The sequence below is a fragment of the Neovison vison genome, chromosome 4, assembly GCF_020171115.1.
Source record: "Neovison vison isolate M4711 chromosome 4, ASM_NN_V1, whole genome shotgun sequence".
Taxonomy (NCBI): domain Eukaryota; kingdom Metazoa; phylum Chordata; class Mammalia; order Carnivora; family Mustelidae; genus Neogale; species Neogale vison.
The window spans coordinates 209,017,426-209,037,065 of NC_058094.1; positions in this window are offsets into that span (position 1 = coordinate 209,017,426).

Sequence of the window (19,640 nt, forward strand, 5' to 3'; positions counted from 1 at the left end):
TCTCCGCGAGCGTCTCCTCTTGCTTGTCTGCGTTGGAATCTGGTTTGCCTCCCGTCTGCCCCGACCCTCCCAGGGCTCCAGGGGTTGTCTGATCCAACCCCACGTCTTTCACAGAGGGATCAGAGGTCCAGCTAAGACCTGAATTCCAGTCGGAGCCAGGACCGGAGCCCAGGTCTCCGGAGCCCAGCCCGAGCTTTTTTCCATCCCACTGGGTGGGGAGAGCTGGAGCTGGAGATTAAGAAAGAAATGCTGAGGGACCCCCGCGGAGGAGGGCCTTTAGGACCTCTGGGTCTCAGAACTGACCCAGCCCCCTGAGGGCCTGGCCTCTAGTCTAGTGGCGCAGGAGAGGGGCGGGGCTCGGGAACCTGGAGGTTTTCCCCGACAAACCTGAGGAGTGGGTGCCAGGCCGAAGCTGGGGATGCCTAGAACGAAGGTTCCCTGGGTTCCCAGGTGGCAAGCTGACAGACCCTCCTGCCAGGAGGTGATGCAGGGGGAGGGCTGGAGAGCTGGCAGATGTGGAAGAGAGGAGGGGCCAAGGGAGGTGGAAAACAAGCATCTTGGGTGGAGGTTGAGGGGACTGGGCCCATCAAGAATTCCTGAAGCTCTTTGATAGCTTCCGGAGTCCGCTCTTTGCCAAGTACAGCAACCGGTAGCACGTCCCTGAAGGTGGTGGCGTCCCTCTTAAGAAGCAGCCTTTGCCCTTTGTCAAGGGGTTGGAGGTGCTGGGAGGACCCTGTAGAGATGGACAGGGATGGGCGGAATGGCAGAGGGGGTGGGGGTGGGGTCACCTGCCCCGGTTTCTAGCGCTGTCCGGGTTACAGGAAATGCAGACTCTGGGACAGCAAAGGCTACATCTGTCTCCTCTGTCTCATTCACTGCTGGATCCCCATGCCTGACTCTCTCCAAAGATGCTCTGCAAATATCTGTTTGAGTGAATAAATGAGCACAGGTAGAGGGTACAATCCCAATCCTACCAGGGTCCCGCAGGATCTCTCACCCCCACCCCATGGAGAGGGAGAGCCGGTTTTTGTTTGGTTTTTTTTGCAGAGGAGCTGGGTAAGGGGCTAGAACCATCCCAGACCTTTCTGTCACAGTCGTGGATGCCTGCTCGACTTTACTCCGCCATGATGACTGAGGCCATCTCTAGGGAGGCAGAGACTGCTCAGCATGACTTCTGGGGACCGTTCCTCCCCTCCTTTCCCCATCTCACAGACATGGCTTTGGACATGTCAGTTTCACCTCTAGATTGCAGTTTTCTCATCTGTAAAGTGAGAGAACCGGCAGGAACCCTAAGAGCTGTGTCTGCTTTTCCCAAAGCTGATCTGGAAATACCTTCCCTTTCTACCTTCATCCCTTCATTTTTCTTGATCAAGACACATGGAAGAAGTGTGCTGTAGCCATTCAAATGGGGGCAGATGAGCGGGGCTGGACTTGGATGAGGAGAGCCCCACTGCATGCTGCATAGTGCGGGGCAGGGCAAGTCCTAGGATGCTTCTGATATGGCATGCTCCTGCTGGTCAAATCAGCACATATTCCCTCAGGAGCCCAGCTTTGGAATTCCAAGCTTTGGAATTCTGGATCATCAAACAGACTAGCCGTTTGAGGAGCTCACGTTCTCCTTGAGACAAGAGTGTGAGATGCTGGGTCATACTCCAACTCCACTTCCAAGAAACCAAAGCTGGCCTCGAACTTCCCTTCCAGCAGACACAGGCTGGGATGGGGTGGTCCAAGATGTCAAAGGGCATAGACTCAGCAGGCACATCTCAGCACAGTCCCTCATTCTCTCATTGATCCACAGAATCTCTGTGGGTACGGGCTCAGAAACCCCCAGGGGTGACAGGAGGAATAGATGAACCAGAGCTGGCTATCAGCACCCCCCCCACACCCCTGTCCCCAGTGCTGGGAATCTGCCTTCACTTCAGACCTACCCTCAAATGCAGGTTTTGGGCTCCCTCCTATCCTCTGTTCTGGAGTTGGGAAGCTGCACCCCACCAGTTCCCACTTCACTGGGTCCCCATCAGAAGCCTAATCCTCAGCCTGAGGCCACCTGCCCGCTGATGGGGTCTCTTTAAAGAATTGATTTCCACAGTCCCTAAAGTGAGTCCTCGGCAGTAAATCTCCCGTCATCCGGGCTCTCTGCTCCATGAATGATTTAGCGCCTCGGAGGGGTTGGAACAGTCTTCCTGTGCACTCGGAGGCCGGTAGCTGTGACATCACTATCCCTGCTGGTGATGGATGGTCTCTTCTGCCCTAATGGGAGGAGAGTGCACAGGGCTGTCTGGGAGGGGGTCGGGCCATGGAAGTAAGTACCCATCTGGCTCCACACACTTCTGCTTTGTTGGGGGAGGGGTCTTCCTGAGGGACCAGCCAGTTAATTGCCCTCCAAGGTACCTAGAGAAAGGGCCTGAGTCCATCTCTCTGTCCTCAGCCCAGAGGGACAAGGATCATTTCAGAGTGGGATTTGTCTTTCCAGTTCCTAAAGTGCTCCAGAGAGAGGAACTATACATACCACGTGGCCTCTTGCCCTGCTATGACTTTACAACATACACACACTCAACACACACACACACACACACACACCCCTACATGGGTGTGCACACACGTCTGCTTTCTCACGAGCGCTCTCAGGAAGTTCATCATTATGTCCCACCTAAATCTTTCCTGCTCCCAGTGGAGCCTGTATTTTTTCTGAATCCATCTGGAACGGATGGAGAACAGCTGCTTGTTATGCACCATATGCTAATCCTCTGAGCACCGGAGGTGAGTGATGACTGGGTCTTGATCCCTGCTTGCCCTCCTCCCCCTCCCATCCTCGCTCCTCTAAGCTTCAGTGACCCCAGTCCTCCCAGTTCCACCAGGCTCCATGGAAAAAGACGTTTTTATCAGTCAGCATCCATTGATGACCAACTGCTTCAGGTGGAGGACAGGTGGAAAAGACAGCCCCTGAATGGGAGAGGAGCTTCTCCCACTCTAGCAACCCTGACCCCAGCAGGCCCCACCTCCTTGGAAGAGGTGTAACTTGAAGTACCAGCTCCTGCTTCCAAATCGCTTCCTCATTGGCCTATTCTGCCATCAATCATTAGGTTGAGTTTTTTTTTTTTTTTTTCCTAAGCTTGGTACTGGGCTCTTAAGGGGCCTGTCCACAGGATCTCCTATGTATCAGCGCAGACCCAAAGGAGTGCAGTGCAGAATGGGTAAGTCTTTGTTTTGTTTTGCTTGGACAATTGTGTTGAGATATAATTTACATACAATAAAATTAATGAATTTTTAGCCTACAGTTAGATGACCTTTGACAAATATATACACCTATGTAACCATCACCACAATCAGGATATAGAACATTTCCACCCCCACCCCAAACTTTTCATCATGCCCCTTCCAGGTCAGTTCCTTTTCCCCACCACCCTACCCCCTCCTTCGCCTCTAGCCCCTGGAGCTACTACTAATTTGCTTTCTGTCACTATAGTTTTGTCTTCTATAGAATTTCATGTAAATGCAACTACATAGTATATAACCTTTTGAACCTGGGTGCTTTCACTCAGCATAATGCCTTCAAGAGTCATCCAAGTTCTGTGTATTAATAGTTCTCTCCTTTTTATCGCTGAGTTGTATTTCACTGTATGGGCGTACCACCATTTGCTCATCCATCCCTCCCCATCCCCCAGCTGACTGACATTTGAGTTGTTTCCAGTTTCTGGCTACCATGAATCGAGTTACTAGCAACATTCATGTACACGTCTCTTTGTGGACATATCTCCGTCAGAGTTCCTGCCAGTTAATGTTCAACAACCAGCTCTCTGAGGTGGGAGAAAGCCCTGATTCACAGCATTTGCTGGTTTCTGAGGTATAAATACTCCCCCCAGGGCAAATTGAAGCTTTCAATGTGCTACTACTGATTTTCATTTCCCTTGTCTAGTGAGAGATATGAGAGATCCAGTTCTCCACATCCCTGTCCACGCTTGACATGCCAGTCTTTTCAATGTTAGCTTTCTCCACAGGGCGTGCAGCTCTATCTGCCTGTGGCCTCAGTTGGCATCACCTTGGTGACTTACGGTGCTGCTCATCTTTTCATGTGCTTGTGAGCCTGGCCGGGGAAGTTTTGGTTTTTTTTTCTAAAGTTGGCTCCACATGTGGCATGGGATTTGAATACATGCCCCTCAGATCAAGAGTCATGCGCTCTACATGCTGAGCCAGCCAGTCTTCCCTGGATGGATAAGTTTTGAGTGGCGTGGGAGCAGGGCCTGTCTCTGGAATGTTCTGGCAAAATGTCGTGGAGTGAAGGGCCACTGTAGTTTGCAAAAAGCTTTCCCATAGTTCACCTCATGGGGTTCTCAGCACAACCCCATTCCTCCAGAGAGGGAAACTTGAGGCTCTGGGGACTGAGTGACTTATTCAAGCCCTACTGTCTCTGAGTGGCTGAGCCCAGATTTGAACCTTGGTTTCTTTGCTCTCTGACTTCACTCTTTGTCCCTGTGAGTGTCATCTGCCCTCACCTTGTGTTGGGATCCAAGGAGTCCCCTCTACCCTGCTTAATTCTGTGCAGGGAGTGGGGGGCACAGTAGGAACTAACCCAGGGGAACTGTCCTTGTCCTTAGCCTGTCCCAGCTAACTGGAGCTCAGCAACCTTCAAAGAACTGTTTTCTCAGTCTGTGGATCATGCAGTTCTTGATTTCTGGGCTGTGAGTTCAAGCCCCACATGGGGTATAGAGATGACTTTGAAAAAAAAACCAAAACACTATTTTCTTGTAGCAGCCGGTTGCGTGAGTCAGTAGAGCCTGCTGCTCTTGATCTTGGGGTCATGAACTCAAGCCCCAAACTGAGTTTAAAAGAAAAAAAAAAAAAAGTGTTGAAAAAGAAAAGGAGAACTATTTTCTTACCATGGTGGCTTTGACTTTGCCTAAAGACCCCCAGATACCTTGCTTCCGGTTGCCTTCAGTCATGTAATTAAAAAACCAGGATATTCTTCCTGAACACTCTGCTCACATTTGCTGCACCTTCTGTTTTCATCATGAAAATCCAGACAGAAAGGGCTTATGTCCCTGTGGATGGTCGCCTGCAGACTCAGATCCCCACCTCTGCTTGTCCAAGAGCTCTGATGGGAACAGTAGCTCTCTGCACATAGGAGGCACTCTTAAAGTATGTTCCATAAATGAGTGGCATTTGTTACTGAACATGGGTTCTTTTCCTGAACTGTAATGAATTTAAAAGCCCAGGCGGAGGAGAGGGAGATTACATTTATCGAGTGGGTATTTTACACTCCTTACCACAACTATGTGAGACTGTGGTGATCACGCCCCCTTGTATGGAGGAAAAAAATGAGGCCTCCCAGGTTTAATAATTTGGCTAGGATGGGGTGCAGCCAGGACTCAGACTGACTCCCAGTGCCGTGCTGACTGACTTCTGTCTGTTGCATGTGAGGAGAGGGAGTGCTGACATCCCCGGATGGGCCCTTTGGCCTCCAGTGGGCAGTGGGCAGTGGGCAGCCCGAGAGCCTGAGTTCCAGACAGTCCTTGATCCCGTCCTGCCGAATTCGCCAGTGAAGGGAGCGAAGATGCCAGTCACAAAACTGAATTTCAAACTGTCCTCTAGAGCTACGTCTCTACATCCGGCGTCCGCCACACCCTCAGAGATCCTCCCTCTGCTCCAGAGAATCAAGGCCCAGAGACCAAGCCCCAGACGTTTCAGTCTGTGCTGGCCTCAGGCCACACTCGGCAGCCATTTGCTGCCTCTGGCTTTGGCGGGCCGAGGCCACCAGAGGCCTGAGTGTCAGTGTCCGAGTTCCCAGCCACACCTCTTGGGAGGGGGAGATGGTGGGCATCGTGGGGATGGTAGTGTTCCTCCATTAATGTCCAACTTCCTGAAAACCATTGAGACCCGTTTCATGTATGGACTCTTATTTGAGGCCTGGCTCAGGAGGAGCGGACAAGGGGAAACCAGCTACAGATGAGCTCTTCACAGAAAAAACCAGCAAAACTCTCACGGAGGAGGAGTCTAACAAGCCATAGAACCACCAGCTTCTGCCACAGGCGGACTAGGCCCTTCCGAGGGGCTGACCTCAGAGGCCCAGGGAGCCCTTACTTCTTGTATCCCAGGAAACAGGCTAAGGTGGCATTTCGTGGTGTGGTGGCTTCTCCCGCCACACCTCGCACCTTCCCTCCCCCTGACCGTCCAGGGGACCTGAGGGGTCCTGGTCTTGGCCAGAGGACAGATCTGAGCTTGTGGCAGATGGGATTCTCTCGTGAGAGAAACAGGTTCCAGCAAAGGTCTCCCCCCTCACCGCTGGTATGAGTCTGGTCTAGGGTGGGGTGCTGAAGCCGGATGATTGGGCACCTGAGCAGCTCCAAAGAGACCAGTTCCTGGCCTGGAAGGAATGGGGCTGAACTGGGACCCAGCCCACGTGGCCAGTCCCCACCAGGCCTTCCTGGGAGCCCTCAGCAAGAGTGAGCGGCAACAGCGGAACTTCAGGGCGCCAGGAGGAACCTATCATCTTTCTCTCTGCCTCCACAGCCCATTCTGTGGGGGCTGGAGAAGAGGGCCAGGGAGACTGGCAGAAAGCCACCTGAGGCCGCTTTTCAATGAAACCATCCATGTATAAGATCGAGTTACTTGTATCAGCTATACAAGACTTTCAATCCACTTTGTAATCAAACAGGGCATCACTCTGGGCTGCTAGGAGCCTGACGTGACAGGCTATTTCCACCCACTTCACAGGTGGGGAAACTGAGGTACTGCGGAGCCAGAGAAGTCATCCACTTGAGCCAGCCCTCACCACGGCAGAGGCCGGGGTGGGGCAAGACTCAGCCCCGGGCTGGGGTTGCTTCGGTTCCGTGTGATCTTTCCAGCTCCCAGAGGCCCTTTTTACCTCAATTGGGTCTACCAAGACTGGGGTAGGAGGGGAGGGGCTGTATGCAAATACAAATATTTCATCATCCAAGCATGCCCATGGACTTGAGTTTGTGTCTGCCGAAGCTCCGTACCTTCTCTGGATCCCAGCCTAGACCGGCTGAAGAATTAGCTACGTACCACCCTCATTCTGCCTCCTGCCAAGTGGGTTTCCATTCTGGTAGGAGCCCCCCACCCTCCCTTGCTGCAGAACTTTGGGCCAGTCTCCTTCCTACACAGGCCTCAGATTCTGCATCTGTGAACACTGGGGCCGTGCTGGTGCCTGGAGCCACTGTGCACTTCAGATAAGACAAAGGAAGGCAGCGAACTTTGCTAAATAGAAAATGCTAGCTCCCCCACCCCCCACCCCCAGAGGCGGTGACCTGTCTTGGCCAGAGGCTAAAATGGTGAAATGGGAGCTTGTTGCCTCACTGGGAGGAGCCCCTTCCTGGTGGTGTGAAGAGGCCCTAGGTGGCCCCATGATACCAAGGACGCCACTCAGATTGGACTTTGAGGTACCAGCGGATCATCTGAGCATATAAGTGTGTCCCAAATATTGCACAGGACATCCTCATAAAAAAGTATTTTTACAGCACCCTACCCCCAGCGCCCTGCTGCCCACAGTGTCTGACAAGCTGCTTGGCCCCGGAGGTGTCGGCCTGGGCCCTCCAGGAGGCTCTGCCTCTTTCAAGCCACCAGGTCTTGCTGCCTGTGTTCGCAGCTCTCACTCTGTTCTCCATCTGCTGGACTCTGGCGCTCCTGCCCTTGGCTGTCCTGGGCGCGCCCTCCTTGGCCTCCATCCGACAGGGTGGCACGCGCCCTCCTTGGCCCACCACCCGACAGGGTGGCACGCGGCAACAGGACTAAGAAAGCCGGGTGCTGAGGACTCAGGCCCACCCCCACGGGACCCACCTGCACAGCATGAAGGCAAGACCCCTGAGGGTGAGGGAAGAGTGGGGGTTAGGCCCTCCCTGTCCCACCCCCCCCCAGCCCCCGTGATGTGAGGAACCACAAGCCTGGGGCTCCAGGCCACAGCCCTTTCCACCCCAGCCCACCCAAAGGGCAGTTGGGAAATGAACCTTATTTGGGTTAAACACTGCCCCTCTGTACCAGGGAAGGGGAAGCAGGAACAGCCTGTCTGTGGCTGGGCTCCCAGGCTCCACCCACGTATGGCAGGAGAGTGGAGGGCTTCACCAGACCTGTGTCACCCTGGGCCCAGCTGAGCCGCAGCACAGCGCGAGGGACCTCCCTCCACTGCCTTCCTGCTCCACAGAAGGAGCTGAGACCTGGCCAGGTGAGAACAAGTGTGGGGAATAAGGAGCCCTTGGTGGACAGGACAGCCATGAAACCCCAGAGGGTCCCACGGGCCCCCTCCCACTCCTGGAAGCACTGAGTGTGGGAACAGAGAGGATTTTCCTCTCAGCCACGGAAAGCCAAGCTTTTGGGCTTGAGCCGATGGCCCAGGAAACACAGCTGCCTTAGGGACAGGAGAGCAGGAGATGGAGACCCTCCTCCCCAGGAGGATCACATTACCCGAGTGACAGAGAAGCCCTGGAAAGACAGGAGGGGATGGTGGCCACGGAGCTGCCAGGCCTACTCACACGTCTGTGCCCCCTGGAGGTGCCATCCGGCAAAATTTGTTTGGGGGCTTTGAATTTTGATTTTTTCCTTTCTCTCTCATTTTCTTTTCAAACTCATGTTGGTGCTTCCCTCATTACAGAAATAATCTTGAGAGCGCAGAGAGAGAAGACCAAGCAGACAACACAAACCTCCCCAAAAACCACTGACCACCACCCACGGTAGGCTTTCCCATTTTTGCCCATGCGCGTTTTGTTTTAATAAAATAAGCGCATTTTGTATATACTGTTTTGTATCTTTTCTCACTGAACTATCGTTGCTCATTTGGGAATATTGTGTCCTCTGATACTTAATAACTACAGTATTTCATCCCAGGCTTATTCCTTAATTTGTCAAGCCCGTCTTAAGGACATTTGCGCAATTCCCGATTCCCGGCTATAATACAAATTTAGATTTTTTTTTTGAGGGAGGGACGTATTTTGAGAAGTGGTATCTCTAGGTCAAAGAGTATACAAATGTAAAACATTAATTTTTAAAGTATTTTTATTTATTTATTATGATTATTATTTTGTAAAAGATATTTTCCTTATTTGGGAGAGACAGAGAGAGAGAGCATGGGCAGAGAGAGGGAGATACAAACTCCCTGCTGAGTAGGGAGCCTGACATGAAACACTTTCCCAGGACCCTGAGATCACTACCTGAGCTGAAGGCAGATGCTTAACCCACTAAGCCACCCAGGCGCCCTTACTGTGATTATTTGTTAAGTAAACTCCACTGCCAATGTGGGGTCACGACCCCAAGATCAGGAGTTGAGTGCTCCACCGATCGAGCCAGCCCCAAATTTAAAACATTATTGGTTTATATTACAGACTCCACACGCAGGCATGCGTGTCCTGTCGTAAATTGCAACAAGCAGGTGGTGTATGCAGTTGGCGCTGGTCCTGGGCCCTTGGTCAGCAATCCCTGGACCCCCCAACATCCCTCCACGCCCACAACAGCACCCCACATGCTATGACAAGGGGCAGGAGTGAGGGACTTGTTCCCTTGTCCTCAGTCCCCAGGACCATTGTCCTCCTTGCTCGGGGCCCCGGGACCCTGGGAGTGTAGCAGTTCAGACAATTTAGTATTGATGTCTGGGGATTCAGGATTGTGTGGCCACCGTCTGGGCTAAGCTCCTCCTCCTTTTCCAGGGTTGAGATTCGGGGTATTTGCCCGAGGCCAGCGACAGCCAAGGAGGGGCCAGCATGAAGGCAGGGGATGGGTGGTAAGGGTCTGGGCATTATCATGGTGTGGGGTCAGGACCTCAGAGTCACTGTCAAGACGGATGCCAAACCTCGTGATTGTCAGTCTTCCTGCAGACACAAGAGGGGAGGCTGTTGGCCTCTGGGCTCCGTCCTTCCCTCCATCTGTTTGCATGGCTCCATTTTCAACCATAATCCTTAGGACTTCCAAGAACGATCTCCTTGAAGGAAAAGCTTCCAGGCTCTGATGCTAAGAAGAAACTTGGGAAAACTTGATGTGTACCCTCCCCAACCCCCATTTACAGATGAGGACATTGGGACTGGGTGTCACGAGTGACTTGGCCGAGGTAACACCAGGTTAGTGACATGCTGTGATAGAACTAGATTCCAGATGCTGTCCCTCTACAGGTGTTTTGAAACCCCCACCTGCAGGAAGGTGTTAGCTCCAGAGCCCTTCAAATGGCTTCCTACTTCCTGTCTGCCATGCCAGGCCATGCCAGGCCTTCCAGGCCCCTCCTGAAGGTTTTGGGACTTGGTGGTGCCTATTCCTGTGCTCTGAGGGGCGGCTCTAACTCATGGACTCCCCTCCCGGGCAGCAGCCCCGAGAGACCCAGACTTCCGGCTTCAGCTTTGCCCATGCTAACTCACCTGCCCCAATGCCTCCTGACCCACCCCAGCTCCCCCATCTTTCAGGACCCACCTCAAAAAGTTGCCTCCTCCGGGAAGCTTTCCCTGACCCCCAGCTGGAAGTGCTTTCTCCCTCCTGCTGCCCCCAGGGGCCAGAGCACTCTCCTGAGGCTGGAAGAGGCCCCTCCTTCCAGGGGAAGTCTGGGTCTGGGGCCTGAAGCCTGTCCGGTGGGACCTTACTTGTCTGGGTGGGAAGAAGAGAAAGCCATGGTGGGTCTTGGAGGTTGGGAATTTTCCATGTGATTCTGTCAGCACCGAAGGGCCTTGGCATAAAGAGAGCAACTGCTGTGGCAGAAGGTGGGGGACGGACTGGAGCGGAGAGAGCAGGAGGGGAGGAGCCAGCTGGAAATCCCTGGAAGGCCCCAGAGGATGCTGGCTGTGGGCGGGGGCGGAGGAAGCACCCAGGGCTTTGTGGAAGGAGGCCTTCCAGGACTGACCATACGGGTTCTGTGTCCATGTGTCCCAGGCTGGACACAGTGTGGCTCTTCCGTGACTGGCGGCAGGCAGCAGGACACTATAGGACAAGGGCCAGCGGTGGCTCAAACTACTCCAGTTCCAACCAGCCTGTGTCCTTGCCAGCTGGCCTCCTGCACGGCGCCCTATTTCCTGACCTACGCTTGGGGGAGGACATGAGTTTAAGAGGCCGGATGGAGCAAAGGGGAAGAAGTGCAAGGGAACCCTCAGTGCTTGTAAGCTCACCCCAGTTCTCCTACGACCCTGTTTCCTTATCCGAGATACCAGGGGACAGTAGTGTACACCTTGCCGGACTGTGGCTAAGACAGTGACACTAGGGGCGCCTGGGTGGCTCAGTGGATTAAGCCGCTGCCTTCGGCTCAGGTCATGATCTCAGTTTCCTGGGATCGAGCCCCGCATCGGGCTCTCTGCTCGGCGGGGAGCCTGCTTCCCCTTCTCTCTCTGCCTAACTCTCTGCCTACTTGTGATCTCTCTGTCAAATAAATAAATAAAATCTTTAAAAAAAAAAAAAAAAAAGACAGTGACACTAGCCCCGGTATGTGGGGCATCAGCGCACACATAGTAGGGCTTCAAAAGCACAGTAACTGGCCCTCTGACTTCCAGGCACCAGTAGGGCTGGCTCTGGGACCTCTTTGTGGTCAACCTCGGGCGCTGCAGGGCACCCCAAGAAGGGCCTGCTGAATGATGACAGTGACCTGCCCCCAGGGCCATGGGCCAGGGAGGAGGCTAGGAGAGGACTGGGGGGTGGGGGACTGCAGGGGTAGGGTGGGGTGAGCAGCTGCAGGGGCCTGCAGGAGGCCTCAAACAGCCAGTATTCGACCCCTCAAGGGCCCAGCAGGAGGCAGGAGCAGCCCCTGCCCAGTGGTGGGGGTGGGGGAGCCTGAGCTGGGGTACCCAGGTCCCAGGTGTCTCAGTCCTGGCCTGGAGGTCTCAGTGTAATGAGGAGTCCTCACAGCAACTGTAATACTATAGGACTTCCTGTGCAGGGGAGGGTGGTGAGAGCCAACAGCAGGGGAGGGGCTGGGAGAACAGCAGGGAGGAACCCCACCCCTCAGTGGAGTTGTCCTGGAGGAGTCCTGATCGGATCCCCGTGGGACACCCTGCCTCTCAGCAGAGTCAAGGGAAGGCCCTGGGGTGTTTGGAAGCAGCAGGTCCCTCGATCACCGTGTCACCTGCTGAATGAGAGGAGCTGGGGGGCCGGGACACGCGGTCAGCAGCGGGGGCTGACTGTTTAGAGTTCAAGTTTATCTCTCTTTTCCACCGAGAGGACACAACCGCTGGTGTTAATTGCCCACCTGCTTCCAACGTTAGTTTGCTCCTCCAGGGGTCCATGAATGGCCCCCGGTGCCAGCAATAACCAAAATGGCTTTCGGTGTTGACAGAGGCTGAGAACGGAGCTCTAAGCTGGGCCCTATCTTCGCCAGGTGGCTGCGGGGTCCCTCCCCAGCCGCCTGCCTCCCAAAATCAAGGGCTTGTGGTTGTCACCATGGAGCCAGACAGGGACCTCCAACCTCAATGTGTTTTCCCCACACGATTGTCCTTGAGGTGGGCACTCTTATCATTTCCTTTTAGTAGGGAGCTGCAATTCTGGGGGTCATTCTGGAAAGGCCTCTCTGTCCAGGTTCTCCAAATACCAGTTTTTCCCTGCCGGCAGCCTCCAGCTGAGAGAGAGCCTTGGCTCAGCTCAATCTGGCCCTGGGCCTCTCCTCCCTCAGCACCATCTTGGACCAGTTCTTTCTCTCTGTCTTCCTCTTCCTTCCTTCCTTCCTTCCTTCCTTCCTTCCTTCCTTCCTTCCTTTAAATTTTAAATAGGCTCCACACCCAACATGGGGCTTGAACTCACAACCCTGAGACTAAGAGTCACATGCTCTACCGACTGAGCCCGCCAGGTGCCCCTGGACTCATTCTTTCATGGCACCAGCACGCATCTGTCTGTCGCCCCATGAGCCCCCAGGGATGAGGAGGTGGGTGGAGGAGAGGACTGCTTCCAACGTTCAGGAGCTCAGGGTCTAGAAGGCAAAAGGGGCACCCAGAAATTGCAGGATCTGGACTCCATCTCTCTGCCCTGCCCACCCCACCCCAACCCTGCCCCACTGCCGTCTCCCCTTTGCCTTCTCCATGTCTACGCCAGCACCACCAGCTTTCAGAGGCGGATCAGGTTCTCCGAAGCACAACCAAGGCCATCTAGAACTTTCAGAACAGGCTTCATTAAATCACAGAGGAAGAAAACCTGAGGAGTTGAAGTAGCAACCAAACAAAGTAGAAATATCCGCTCCCACCTTCTCTCCTCCCTGAGCTGGTCTGTCTGCAGTCCCTTGGCATCAGCCGCCCAGCCCCACAGGGTGCCCAACTCCTATTATCAGAGTTCTTTCTTGCCTCTTCTCCGCAAAGGCTGGGGGAGTGGTTTGAATGGTGCCCCCCCTCCAGAAGATATGTGCTCGTCCTGATCCCCAGAACCTGTGAATGTTACCTTATTTGGAAAAGGGGTCTTTGCAGATGCAATCAAGTTAAGGATTTTGAGACAAGAAGATCATCCTGGATTATCCGGGTGGGTCCTAAATCCAGTGACAAGTGTCCTTACAAGAGACACACAGAGGAGACAGACCCAGCGGAGGACGAGGCAGTGTAACAGGGCAGACAGGGATTGGAGTGACTTTGTACAAGCACCAAAGGTGGCCGGCAGCCACCGAGAGCCAGGAGAGAAGCATGGAAGAGTGTCTCCCCGGAACTCAGGAGCGAGCACCCAGCCCACAGCCTGATTAGGGAGGGGCTTCTTGCCCCACAGCTGACAGGATGGTTTTACATGTATTTTTTTTCTTTTTTTTTTTTTTTCCTCTTTAAGATTTTATTTATTTATTTGGCAGAGAGAGAGATCACAAGTAGGCAGAGAGAGAGGGGGAAGCTGGCTCCCTGCTCCCTGCTGAGCAGAGAGCCCGATGCGGAGCTCGATCCCAGGATGCCCAGGCTGAAGGCAGAGGCTTAATCCACTGAGCCACCCAGGTGCCCCGGTTTTACATATATTTTTAAGATTTATTTATTTGAGAGAGAGAGTGCACGTGAGCTGGGGGGACCGGGTAGGGACCGAGGGAGAGGGAGAGAATCAGACTCCACACTGAGTGTGGAGCCTAACGTGGGGCTCGATCCCACGACCCTGAGATCAGGACCTAAGTTAAAATCAAGAGTTGGATGCTCAACCGACTGAGCCACCCAGTGTCCTCTGAGAGAATTGTTTTAAATGGTCCGCTTCTGGTCATCCGTCACGGCCACCTCGGGAAACAAATCGAGTTGGTGTTTTGAGGTGTTGCCTACAGAACTGACTTCTGCTAACACCACAGACTGTGGAGTTAACTGTTGCTCCAGGCAGACTCCCACCTGGAGGTTCAGATCCCTGCCCCCCCCCGTGGCCTCGTGGAGACCTTCACTTGCCTGTCCCACGGGTGCCCTACAGCCCCCATGCTAAAAAAGCCCTAAGCTGCTCCTTCTCCCATCGTCCCCCTCTTCCTGAATGAGACACCTCACCCTCACCGGGGAGGCCTCTTTGTTCCCTGCTCAGTCAGTGGAGACCTACCCCAACCCCACCTGCCTGTCCGGGACTACACTCTTGTGCGGGGCACTCTCGGTTCTCTTGGGAAAACCACCCAGTGGCCTCCCCCTTTACACCCGCCCTTTCCGGTGAGCCCAGTGATACTGAGGGTTTGTGAAAACGTTGCCGCCCAGACACTTCTTTCTCACGCAAGTTACTGTGTCCAGTGGGCAGATGCCAGACGATTTCTGCTGGAGAGATAGGGCTCCTCCAGGGCCCCTCCCTGGCTCTGGGGGAACATGTTCCCATTGGGGGCCACAGTGGTCAGCCCATCCCAAATGAGGTTCTACAGGGGATCTGTCAAGTCTCTAGTCCCCTCATGTGTCACTCCAGCATCGTTATTTAATATCATTCTGAAAATGCCTCCTCACTTGTCCTGAAGGTTGGGTTCCTCAGCACAATTGTCAGCATGCCCCCAGAAACTCTTTACATGCTATCTGAAGGTTCTGTGAGAATGGCCAGATGTGCCATGCGACATGGGACAGTGACCCGCTGTGGACCAGACTCTCATCATCCCTTGTACAACTGGCCTTAGCGGGATGGAGCATAGCAGGCAGGAGTCAGCAGATGGAACACCTCTACATGTCGAACACATTAATTAATTAATTAATTAATAATTATTATTGTTTTAAGTAGGCTCCACCCCTAACCTGGAGCCCATCACGGGACTTAAACTCATGACTCTGAGATCATGACCTGAGCTGAAAAGAGAAGCAAGGTACATGGGTCTCCTGAGTGGCTCAGTGGATTAACCATTTGCTTTTGGCTCAGGTCATGAGCCCAGGGTCCTGGGATCGAGCCCTGCCTGCATAGGGACTCTTGGCTCAGCGGGGAGTCTGCTTCTTCCTCTGCCTGCTGCTCTCCCTGCTTGTGTGCGCGCGGGTGAGAAAAAAGAGTTAAATGCTTAACTAACCAAGCCACCCAGGTGCCCTGAACCACATTTATTTCTGTATTTATGTATACATACAGAAACCCACAAGCTTTCCGACTTCACAGAGTTTTTTCTAGTTCCTCCCTTTACATATTTGTACCTCCCTCACCAACAGTGAGAAGTCCAGCCCCTGTTAGTCTGAAAATATTGACTTATTTGATGAATCCCTATTATATATTACCAATCTCACATGGCAGGCCCTCCTCCCCCAAGGGCTGCCTCAATGGCACAAAAGGTCTCTCCCTTTTCCTGGGCTCCCACATCTCATTCGAGTCCACCCTCTCATGTGAGTGCCCTCCTACCATGCCTGGCCTCCGACACACCATAATAGGCGGGCCTCCCTTGGCGATGCCCACCTCACCCCTTTTGGGCTCTGACACCCAAGTGGGTGAAAGGACCCATTCCCTGGATGCCCTCCTTCTCCCATTTCCTGCTCTGACACCCCAGGCCACGCCCCTCCTGCCCTGGTGCCCGCCTTACCTGACGCAGGCTTCCCACCTCGCCACACAGCCTGCACGCCTACCTTGCTCTGCCCACTTCGGGGCCATTCTGGGAGGGGAAGGGAAAAGAAAGAGAGAGATCTCCACCTTACAATTCTTTGTTTTAAATTGTATTTAATTTATCAGGAAGGTCATTCCACAGAAGGAGGTAGAGAAAGTCTTCATTTCTTTTATTGTTTTTAACAGCTGCAGAGGATCGCGTGCTGTAAATATATCACAGTTTATTCAGGGGCCATCTGGTTGCTTCTAATGTTTTGCTATTTCCAATAGTTGTCAGGCATATTTCTGAAGCACTTGGAAACGACCTAGTCTGGCATTTTAGAGACTGTGTACCCATAGCCCTGTCCTATATAAGCTACCAGATGCTCCTTTCAGGACATGCCCTGGATTTCAGAAAATCCTGGACATCAGTCTGTCAGCGGCCAACCGCACCAAGGACTGAAGCTTGCTTGAGCCGGACACTGCACCACAGACTGAAGCTGTGGCGTGTGAGGCCAGTGGCGTGTGAGGAGGTTTGGCGACAAACCTCAGGCTGGGGCTCTTCCTGTAGGAAGGAGACAGAGGATCTGATTGGAACCTCTGTTTTAGGAGTTATGGTTTCCTTTAGCATAAAGGGAGGCAGGTCCCAAGGGCTCTGACTGTACCCAAATGGCTCTGCGATCAGTTCCCTCAGAGGAGTCTCGGGACCTGGAGTTCAGCTGATGGGGAGGCAACTGTCCCTCGTCAGGTCTCCCTGACATAAGGTCTGAAGGCAACCTTGAACGTGACTTTTGTAGGATATAAATTAAGGTTTCTTTTCTCAGTCATGGTATTTTTTTACTTATGTCACAAATGTCAAATTCTAAATTAAAGATATTTTATCACTGGGGCTCGTGCAAAGTGAATGAGTGTGTGTGTGTGTGAACGCCTCATGTTTATGTCCTGGCCAGACCCAAATGAATGACTATTTGAATGTGACTCTGAGCAGGGTGACAAGAGGCAGAGTGAGGAGGAGGAGACGTCCACCTGACAAGGACAGGGACATTTTCTGGTTGTCTTCCTTCCAGGAGGGGAATGAACTGACCAAGGATTTTGAACACACGGGTCCTCCAGCTTGCCAGAGCTGGCGGGAGAGCTGCCCGAAGGAGAGCAGAGAAGCTGGCGTTGATGTTCCAGAAAAGTGAGAAGAGGGATGTGGTCAGGGACTGCCTTGCCAGGCCGGTGCAAATTATTATTTTTTTTTTTTTTTAAAGATTTTATTTATTTATTTGACAGACAGAGATCACAAGCAGGTAGAGAGGCAGGCAGAGAGAGAGAGAGGAGGAAGCAGGCTCCCTGCTGAGCAGAGAGCCCGATGTGGGACTCGATCCCAGGACCCTGAGATCATGACCTGAGCCGAAGGCAGAGGCTTAACCCTCTGAGCCACCCAGGCGCCCCCGGTGCAAATTATTCATGGAGAATAGAGGAGTCCGGTGGAAAGAAGCCTGGGCCAGAGATAAGGGGGTTGGCGTGTGACCATGGATGAGTTCTGTTCAGCTTGAACTAGTGACTTAAACCCTGGGATGGTGCTGTACCCTGCCCTCTGCCCCTCACAGGAGTGGGTTACAAGGGACAAAACTAGAGTACCCGAAACTCTTCCTGCCCCAGGGCAGGGTACAAACAGAGAGACAGACGAACCAATTGCACCAAAGGCCTCAGGGTCCCGGTGAGGACATCTTCGTGTCCAGCCCAGCCCAGGAAAGGCACATGCTCAGGATCCAGGCAGCATCCTGGCCCTGGCCCTAGAAGGACTCCTCTGGGTGAGCGAGCAGCCAGGCCAGGGTGGGGGCCCCCGGCAGGAGCACAGGTCATTTTCCTTGCAAACACGAAATTCAAATGTGAGAAGGTATCAGTGCTCGGGCCGGGCAGCTGGGCACAGAGGCTCTGAGGGGCAGGGTGCGGCATGACGCCAGAGCCCTAGACCCTAGTTCCTGCCGGTCGGAGCTCTCAGACCAGTGGGGGCTGGTGGTCCTCTCAGGCCAGTCTTGGCCTCTCCCCAGGGAGGTTGCTGAAACCAGGCCGGTTGCTGGGGCCTGGGCCAGGGTGAATGCGGGCCCCAGCACCCTCCCCCGCCCTGCCGGGCCCCACTGGGACCCAGCTGGGGAGGCTGACATGGCCACAGCCAGCACATGCATTAGTAATGGCCACTGATCCCGCTGGCCCTGAGCCCTGTTTCCAGAGTGGGGCCGTAACCCGAGCCTGGGGGAGGGGGGCGCTGCCCTGGAGACTCCCCCATGGGGTGCAGTCGTTGGACACCTCCCCTCTTCCTGGTCCTTAGTCTCTGCCTCAAATTGAAGAGAAATGCAAACACGTTCTCTCCTGACATCCCCCCGCATTCGGTTGTTCACGTTGTGTCTTCTGTCAGAGGATCCCCCAGCAGGGGAGTGTTAGGGGGCTTCTAAGGACCAGTTCACTCGGGGACACGGTCTTCCTGGGCTGGGCCTGTTTCCTCATCTGCAGGAAGCAGGTCTGTTCTGAGGCTCCCTCTGGCCCTGGCTTTCTGGGGCCCCAGGGCTTGGCCTCTGCCCTGATGGGGCCTGTGGGGGGTGAGGGGGGACACGGCAGGGCCACAGTCAGAGGCTCAGGGTGTCGAAGAGCACCGGTGACCCAGCTTGTAGCCTCCTGAGTGCATGTTCTGGACCAAGCAGGCCCGAATGACTGTCATATTTGGGGAGAACAGGGCAGAGGACAGTGGGGGAGGGAGGCAGGGAGCACTGTTCACACCCCAACTATTCACCCCAGGCCCAGGTGCTGGGAGAGAGGCCACAGGCAGCTCACCTCACCTGGGACTTGAGGCGGCCAGAGGCTCTTCCATTTTCAAGGGCAGAGGTTCAGGCCCTGCCTCCCTCCTGGGCTGCCCCCGTCCCTTCACTCCCAAGGCAGCTCTGGGATGTCCCCGAGGAACTCAGGCTCTGTCCTGGGGCCTGTGACCTGTTTCCTGCGGCTGCCCTTGAATGGGAAGGTCCTGGCTGTCCTCAGTTGCCTCTCCTAGGAACCTTGTCCTTCTCCCTGTGAGAGGGAAGGCAGTGTTACCTCAACACACCTCACATGGGAGAAAAAAGCCCTCCAGCGATCAGGCTGTCAGCAGGAGGAGGATTAGCCTTTGTGGGTGAGCACCCCTCCGGTAGGGCACATTGGAGTTTGAGGAGCTCGAAGACATTGAGGAAGCGTGGGACTAAAGGGAAGAGGGGTCAGGCCATGCTCTGTAGGTGACCAGCCCTATGGCCTCAAAGAAACCACGACCTTCAGGAAGGAGGATAGCTCAGTCCACTTCCTGCTCCTCCTCCCCTTCATGGTCCTGAGTGTGTCCCCAGATTGCTCTGAACAGACTCCTGACACCTGGGCTCACGATGGATTTAGGCCACAATGGGAGCAGGGATGGGGTCTCAGGGGCTCGATGACCAGAGCGGTCTTCCCGGGCTGAGGTTTTCACTGGGGTGTAGAGTTTCCACCAGGTGCCCAAATTCCGGGCCCCGGGGGTCAGGGCCAGAGGCTCCTGCACCTGGCTGGCCTGCGCCCCCACGGCTCACCTTGCCCCAGGCCTGCCCAGCACCACCACCCTGGGTCTGGTGGGGGAACTGGTATCCAGGGTGACAAGCAGACGATGGTGGGCCTGAGACTCTGGACTGGGGCCAGGGCACAAGCTGCCTCTGAAGCTGCGGTCTCATCAGCCCTCCCAGGGGGCCGGGCCCCCCCAGCAGAGCTGCCCGCCAGGCCTCAGGCCTCCTGGAAGCCGGCAGGACGGA